Source organism: Cryptotermes secundus, unplaced genomic scaffold, assembly GCF_002891405.2.
Source record: "Cryptotermes secundus unplaced genomic scaffold, Csec_1.0 scaffold537, whole genome shotgun sequence".
NCBI classification, from domain to species: Eukaryota; Metazoa; Arthropoda; class Insecta; order Blattodea; family Kalotermitidae; genus Cryptotermes; species Cryptotermes secundus.
This window is the reverse complement of record NW_019740661.1, coordinates 3234018-3242891: the sequence shown is the minus strand read 5'-3', so window position 1 is coordinate 3242891 and position 8874 is coordinate 3234018. Positions and strand designations below refer to the sequence as shown.

The 8874-nt window shown below is 40.0% G+C and overlaps 1 protein-coding gene and 1 long non-coding RNA gene across 2 annotated transcripts in view; one reads left to right on the top strand and one right to left on the bottom strand.

The window, feature by feature from the left end:
• Positions 1–8874, bottom strand: part of LOC111872491 — a gene marked incomplete at its 3' end in the record, with an annotated part of 115940 nt that overhangs the window by 80662 nt on the left and 26404 nt on the right. The window lies entirely within an intron of this gene.
• LOC111872527 overlaps positions 1–8874 on the top strand; it is a 47771-nt gene that overhangs the window by 24412 nt on the left and 14485 nt on the right. The gene's annotated exons all lie outside the window — the stretch shown is intronic.

Genomic DNA, 8874 nt, shown 5'->3' with positions numbered 1-8874 from the left:
ATTATTATTATTATTATTATTATTATTATAATATTCTTGTGGAGGAAGAACTTATTTCTTGATTGTGGTTTTTGTGTACGTCAAATGTGTCCGACATTACCCCAGAGTTCCACACCATCAAAATACTTGAATTTTTGGCTTACGGCAAATATTTCGTTCAGCACTGTAGGCAGGTTTGAAGTCTTCGTCCAAATCATATTTCGCGTTCCCAGCTCTGAAAGTTTGTTAGTTATCACCGTCAAGGTTGCTGCTGAATATGGATTTTGTGTAGTCGTTATTTTATTACTTTATGTTCTACAAAAGTTTGTCCAGCTCAATTCCCTGAATTAACGCATGAAGCCTTCCTCGGTGAAGGCACCTGTTAAAGTTTTCGTCACTGTTTCACTTACGCGGATCACAGGGAACACAGTTTATATCCTCCTCCTCTTTTTCTTCTTATTCTCTTTCGGTGACATTGCACAGAGGCGTCTGCGTTTGGCGTATTGTCCTTCTGCAGGATCCCACGTGTCCTTGTGCTTGGAATTCTATATGGTGGGTGTTTCGGTGCTCCTCTTGAAACCATGAACCATGTTTCCCACTCTGTACTTTCTCTTAGCAATTTCTTCTTGTCATGTTTCCTTCTCTAAGCATTTCTTTGGTCTATTTCTCCCTCAAAAGCTGTTGGTCCTATCAAGACCACCATCTTCCATTGGCTAGATCACGGTCAGTGTTCCTGTCTTCCTGTTCCTATATGCCTACTCGTACTCTCGTTTCCCCGTACGGTTTGTTCTTCTCACCTGACGATGGAGGCAGCTTCTCCCACCGAAAATTTGTATCTGTCTAGCAAGCTATACGGCGTCGTATTCCAAGATACCGTTATCTCCTCATTATTATAATGCTAAGACCAAGGAGGTTGATGTGGACTTGATACGTAACACAGCCAGAGAATCACATTAAGGATCTGCTATGAGAGAATGTGGTCTCGGTTCAGCTGGCTCTGGGTGGGGTCCAGTGGCAGGATCCCAGAAGCATCAAAATGAAGTCTCGGTCTCCAAAAAAAAAAAATCAGCTTCTAGAAACCGTTTTTTCTCTTTGGAGCCAGTTAAGTGAAATACGGTTTAGAAAACGTTGGAGCTTCTTCGTTCAGTGGGGAATTTAGTTCAAAGTAATTCCTGCACCACACCGCTAATTTGTGCAACTGGTCAGACATGCTGACTTCATTGCAGGCAGGGACTTCTTGTGAGCAAGTGCTATACGTTTTTTCCTTTTTGACATTCTCAAGTTTGTGTTTTAGAGGACGTGGTTCTAGCCTCCGCTCGACCTCTGAATAAGTTGCGTAAAATGCAAAATGACCTAGAACTTATGCTCCAATGCTTGAATCATTGTTATTATTATGTTGCTGAATAGAGACCAATAAATATGAACACATCACACGAGATAGCCTGCACATTCTGTTCAGCCGCTGTTGCGCTATTACTACAGCTCCCTTGTCGAAATATAGCGAAGCGGGGCAGCTGTGGGGTCAGTGAGGAAGGGCCTTTCTGCAGACTCTCTGAAAGGTAACTGACATCTTCTCTTTACATGGTCAGAAAGTAGCAAGGGAAGGGTAAATGCAGGCTGAGGACAAAAGATGTAATGAACAGTGCTCTTAATATTGTAATTAGAGGAAATGACTGTATTTGAGCTGGATCAGTGTTGTTGAAAATTACAAATACTGCCTTTAAATAATGCGTTGAAGACAAAAATTCTAAAATAGTAATATTTGAGAAAAGTCTAATCCAACGCCTGGTCACCCGAGTTTTCTATGACACAGAAGACATGGACTTGCTACGTGGTGAATTGAACGGTTTGACTAGAAGAGACTTAGGCTGCACTGTATATCAGGTTCATATGGTAGCATTCGTCTTTGCAGAAAACCGAATTTTAAAAATTAATGCGGAAATAAAAAATGCCGGTGAATATTGGTTCACGACTTCTTAAAAAGGAATATTTATTTATCTCTCAGAATCTCAGAGGGGTTATCAAAGGTGACAGAGAAAGAATGGAAAGGGGTGATTTAAAAAACTAATTTGAGCTTGTCAGGGAAATTACAAAAGAATTATGAACTGAAGAAAATTCTGAGAAATTGTTCATCATTTTTCGAAATGTGGTGTTGGAGAAGGATGGAGAAGATCAGTTGGACCGATTATGTGAGAAATGAAGAAGTGTTAATTAGAGTCAGTGAGCAGAGGAATATCCTAGACGAAATAAGAAAACGGAAGGCTAATTGGATTGGTCATGTTTTACGCAGAAACTGCCTTCTAAAAGAAGTTATTGAAGGAAAGATAGAGGGGCGGATAGAAGTGACAAGAAGACGAGGAAGAAGACGTAAGAAGATGCTGGATGACCTTGGGGAAAGAAGAGGATACTGTCATTTGATGGAGAAAGCCCTAGATCGCATCAAGTGGAGGAATTGTGTTGGAAGAGACTGTGGACCTGTCTTCTGACAGATTACTGATGATGATAATGTTCATCATTGATGAAACTTGACTTTCGACAAAAAATTGGCCACAAAAAGTAATTGTTGCGCAAATAGGAAGAAGATTCAGAGAAGACTTAGATGTAACGAATGTAGAACATGAACAGAACGCGGCAGTTTTTGGCTGCATAATTTACTGATTGGATGAACTACGCAAATGAGAATTTGGTTACATTAACGAGTCTGCACTACTGGGATTCTGGCAGCGTTTTCAAAACCTCTGCACTTCTAGCAAGTGCCTACTTGTATTGGATGGACATACATCTCAAGGCTGTTCAGCAGCTTTGAAATGGTATTGAGTATGATATTACAATACTTCGTTGATTCATCATATATATGTCCTACAATCTCTTGATGGAAATATATACAAACCATTGAATTCTGATTATCATCCGGAAACCATGACACGCGTGCATAATGATCCAAAAGTATGCATCAATAAATCCAAATTTGGAAGGTTATTTTGTGTGTATTTGTTTAAAAGTGCAAAGGTTGACAATTGCCAAGAGCTTCAGTGTTTTGAATTTTACTCCTAAAATTCCAAAGCTATTCCAGATGATAAATACCAGAACCTGAAACCTGTACCTGAGCAAACTGCAGCGGTACAAGCTGTCTTTCCGGGACAAATCCCTGCTGAGGTACTCTGAGCTTTTTTTTAGTCTAGGGACATTGCCTTGGGGCATATTGGCGCCAAAAAGCATCACGTTGTGTGAAATTATACCAGGTCCAGAAAAACATCGCAGTAAGCGTGAGAGAAAGCAGGGATCCCACTGTTTAACGTGTGACAACAAATATGAGACACAGCTGCCAAAAGGAATCTCAAAGCTAAAACCAAAAACTGCATAGAAAGAGAATGCAGACCCGGTTGCTCAGTCATCCAACGATGAAGAGGATCTGGTGTCCATTAGATTCAGTGGAAATGGATAGAATTTGTCATGCGGTTTCTCTTCTCTAGAGTACTCTGGGGAAAAGTCGGCTTTAAAGGAAGAATGGATCAGATGTCAAAAGCGTAAAATGTCGTTTCATAAAATCTGTGTAAGTGCTCAGACTGCAAAACTATTTATCTGTAGAAAATGTTTGTAAAACTATGTCAAAAAGGACAGAAACCAATAATATCTTCAGCGATCAGAATATCCCTGTATTTTATCAGTTCTTTGACATGTGACTTTCTAAAATCTTTTTATTTAATAAGAACTGGGTTGCGTGCTAAACACATTGTGTTATAATTTCTTATACTGCATAAACATACAGCTAGTTTTTTGTAGTTAATTTCTTTAATATAATTTGGTTTCACAATTTTGTGCCACATAACATGAGAACTGCTCCAGTTATCCCCGACATACCACACTAGAGAAGGGAGACACAAGAAAACTGGAAGCTGTACGCATAAAAACTTGTGCAACTGCTAGGAGTAATTTCATATATGAATATTTAGAAAATAAGGAAAGGAGAGGCAGACTGCAAACTGTAAACATGGATGACCACATAAAGGCTTTCTATTAAATTAAGGACAATTGTAAAGAATGCACTACGCCTTCAATCCTAAAGTAACGGCGTTTCTAATGATTCTTATTAGGGCCCCACGTATAGAGAAAGGAAATTTGAGCTGGGGGGACATTATTTCTTTTGTCATTCCCGTCCACGGTTTACGTAGAAAGTTTTTGGACGTAACGAGTGCAATTATTTAAGTAAAGTTCCTAGTGTTTCTTTCGTGATTAAAACATTTTACATTTCTTCCATCTTAAAGCCAATATCACGATGCGAATAACTGGTTTAATATCCCAAGGCCATTTCGTTGACTCGTTTTAGCTTAGATGTATAATCAATTGTCTTCTAACTACGTAAACATTTTACAGCTAGAATAAAGGAGGGTTATTCTTAGTATTTCCGTATCTATTAACTTATTTCATTTGAACTGTAATTCATATAAAACATGTTTAACCTTTCTGTGAAATAGGTGATTCACACATCTTGCAAAACAGTTGTTCTGAAGGCTGTTTCGTTGAATGATTGTGCCAAAAATGGTGAATGGTAGACCTTTTTCTTTAGAGATAATATAAAATAATTTTGGTTTTCGTTTTTTCTTTTACTGTAAATTAAAAAATGATTTAACGATTTATAGATCGTCCTTGACCGAGTTCACAACACGTTACCTTCGTGATCTGCCAATCCAGCTTATTGTTCTTTGTTTAAACGATGGAAGATCGAAACAGAATGGAAGAAAGCAGTACGACAGTGGCAAGTAGCCTCTGTAGTGTGAAATATCAACCGAGAATCAGCGTGTGTTTGCAGGCGTGACTATACTGCAAATACTGCCATGCAGTGGGCTTCACAGTGACTCTAACTGTAACAAGCAACTGAAGGAAATGCAACTATTTATGACGTAGTAAGCAATAGAAAATCATATGAAATAAATAATCCGAAATTGCTTCTGAACTCGCAGGTTGTCCATGACAAGATGTGGGTGGAACTAGGGTTGCGTAAGGTAACAGACTTGGACGTAAAGTTGTAGAACCTTAGGGTTCAGCTACAGCAGCGTTTATCATCTGATGTGTTATCACCATCCTTTCTTTATGTGGCGATAAACACCCTGTATTAAAGAAAAACAGTCAGATGCATTACAAAATAAACTCCAGGAGAAAATTCACACTGCCTTCTATGTTTCTTGTTAGTACAGCACTTTTCCACAAATCGCAGTAGAAATATATTAATTGAATTGTATGCGCGCAGTATTGTGGCATGTAGATACGTTGCTAGGCAAAGACCGCTAGGAGAGTAGCTATACAACGGCCGTTGCTAAGTAATGGCTATACAAACAACTACCGTTGCTAGACAGTGGCTGAGTAGCGATCACTTGAGCATTCCAATAGACGAATTGTGTTCTCTACGCTGTCCGTGAGGAGATGATATAAGGACAAGTCTAGAATTCAGTCAGTCCGGAGTCAACCCCGTGTGGAGGCGGGGTCGAATACCTCCACCGTGACTCTGCGAGTCGTAGGAGGCGACGAAAGGGAAGTCTCAATTCTGAGACAGTAAAATATGGTCGTGAGTCCCAAGGGACTCGGACCCAAGTAAGACTGCGCTGGCAAGGACCAGCAGCATATACAAAAGACAGACCCGTTCTCTCTTCAGAGAAGGCGCTCCACAGAAACAAGACCGTAACTGTCAAACGATAGTAATTAATATCTAGTCATGAGCCCCAAATGGGTCTCGACACCAAGACTTACTGACTGACTGACCGTCAGTCGCAACGTGACTTTGACTTTGACTCAGTCAGTCCGTTAGTGAGGTGAAGAGTAGTTGGTTGGTGAGTGAGTTAGATAACTACTGGGGCTCACATGCCGTGAGAAGTTGGTAACCGAGGCCGGGGATAGTTCGGGAACCCAGAGGAAAGGGAACGTCCGCTGTTGGAAGCCGCTACTGAACAGTGGCTAGTGAAGGCGTGAGTGTGGACGCTAGTGTGTGTGTAATAGTGAACAGTAGTCACGCGCTGTATCAAAGAGCCCAGTAAATCCGACCATAAATCCAAAACCCGTCTCTAGTCACTCTAACACGTGAAGATGTGATACATTAGTTTCTGAAGTACATATATTACACATAGAAGCCACGAGCCCAGTTAATTATCCCTAGTCTCTTGCTTTGAGTTTTATAATTTAATTTTTGTAAACATTTATCATCATTCCAACGAGCAACGCATGGTCTGTCCACCCCATCCATCATGATTTGATCACCCTAATACATGATTAAGGGTAGAATTATGAAATTCCTCATTTTTATTCATTCCTCTGTTATTTTTCTTGTCTTGGTCCAAATATTCTTCTTGGCACTTCGTTCTAAAATATATAATATATTTTCTTTACTTACAGTTACAGACCAAGCTTAATTCCCATTTGAAGTAGTAGGTAAAATGTTAAAATTATTCTAATTTTAGTTCTGTACAGTTTCATTTTTAGATTTTAAATTGGAGCTGGGAATTAAAAAAGTGTGGGACCCTCAACGTCTCACAACCCTACGGGCCTTCACGGCCTGGTACAGGGATAGCTTTACTTTACTTTTACTTTTACTTTTACTGAATTGAACTATATGAATTTAATCTCAATTTCTTCGTGAATTCAATTTCGAACTCTTGCTTCCCTTCCGAAATACTTCATTAAGTTCTCTGTTAAAAAAAATTACTGAAGCATCAGAAGTCTTCGAAAGACAATTATTTTACTACCTTACAACCAATAATTAGCCAATCTTCTTATGAAGGGCTTTATTTCATGGAGTTTGTAAGTTAGTCGTTTCCGACATTGCCTCCAGTTCAGATCAAATAACTCAGATTTTAAAGTAAAAGGTAAATTAATTTAAATCACTGAACTGTTTTCTATGTCGCTTCACACCATTGCGTTATGTATGTGAATACGCAAGAAAGAAGCCAAAAGCTTTGTTCGAAAAATGTCCCACCATTCACAAGCCTGCCTCTGGTATGGTAAGTAGATATGATATAGTTCAGTAAATCGGAGAGTCTGCTTTGGAATTTCACATCTGCATTTTGAGGCACGTGTTTGTGAAAGTGTACTGAGCAAAGAATTACCATCCTGTCCCTGGTGTTGAAGAACCTTTGCCAGTGGGGTTTGGTCACCACATGAAGATAAAGATACGCCCCTCCCCTCAGTATCGCTACGCTCATTGGACTCCTCATGTACGGGGGAAAGTGGCTGCAGACACCATAACTCAGCTCTCTAATGATCTGACCAGCTCAGACCAACAACCGCCAACAGAACAATGAATTTAGACCGTCGATTTGAAATATTCTGTAATTACACTACAAGGATCAGTCTTTCAAGTAAGAGTTAACCGGTTTTTTGTAAAAATGTATGTAATAAATATATCGTTACGCGGTAGCGTAGTTGGTTGAGACACTACACTACAAGCCGGAAGATCACAGGCTCGATTCCTGATGTGGTTATTGTTTTTTTTTTTTCAATTGAGCTAATCCTGTCCGTCTAGAAAATGTGGGAGCCTCGACGTCTCACAAACCTATGGGCCTCAGCGGTCTCTTATAGGGATAGCTTTGCCTTTTTGCCTGCTGCAGTGCATGAAGCTACAGCCGTGTTTCTCATACTTAGCATCTGCCATGTAAAATATATTCCTCTTCACAAATTCCTCAGATTGCAGATGAATGAGATTCACTCCGGATATGAAGGCCAGCTAAGCGCAATTGCGGGTGAGCAACATACACGTAGGTTGGTGCACTTGCCTGGGGATTGGGCGTGGGACTAATTCCTCAGAATAGAAATAAAATAATGTGTTACGCAATAGCCCAGAGAGCATCGGACTTGGAAGAATTATATCACATGAAAACTTGCGGAAGTAGGGTGGGAGGTGTGGTCTGCACTCAAGTGGCCCAAAGCATGGTCCAGTAGTAAGGTTCACAAACGGAAGGGAATTTCTGAACAAACAGATCGATTATCCGAGTAATGTTCTACTGCATGGACTTAGTTGTAAAGAATGATGTGGAGTCATAGTTCACCCATGCTGGCCTTAACGAACACGCACACATACGTATAGGCAGATTGCAAACCAAAAATTTATTTTCGCAATCAGGGGCCTTGAAAATGCGTACAGCCCTCAACATTTTTGGACATATTGTTTTCAGGATCGCAATAATTTCTCATATATATAATGCATAAGTGGAAAATTGAAAGAAAGGCAGAAAAAATAATGTAAATATATAAGTATATCCTGTAGAATGCAATTTTAAAATACTTTTAATTAGAAATTATTAGTGTGAATACAAAGGTTTTATAAATACCATAAGGTGGTATAGTGGTCAGAATTCCCGACTACAGATCCAGAGGTCTCGGGTTCGATTCCCGACGCTACCAGATTTTCTGAGAAGTAGTGAGTCTGGAACGGGGTCCAGTCAGCCTCGTGAAAATAATTGAGGAGCTATTTCAAGAAAATAGCGCCCCCGATCTAGAAAACCGAAATTAACGTCCTTGGGGATTCGTTGCGCCGACCACATGACACCCTCTATCCGCTAAAGTGGGCACTAACTTTGTCGACAAGCGGCGTTCGCGCGGTCGGTATAGTTCGCTTGCGAACTATAAGCCACAGAGTTCTTCTACTAAATTCCTACAGTATTCTTCCTACTAAACTCCATAACATTACGTTAGAAACTTGGCCCTGCTTGTCTGTTTCTGTCCGGATGTTCATCAAAATACAACGGCTTCTCTGAAAATTCTTTCGTTTTCATGATAATCCCACCATTCCACACTGTGTATACCATAATAAATTTGAGAAGTACCCCAGGAATTTCCGTTGTCTCTTACTAGCAATTCGGAAGCTCAGCGGTGAATGGGTTGCTCATCAATAAAGCAAAGTCACGAACA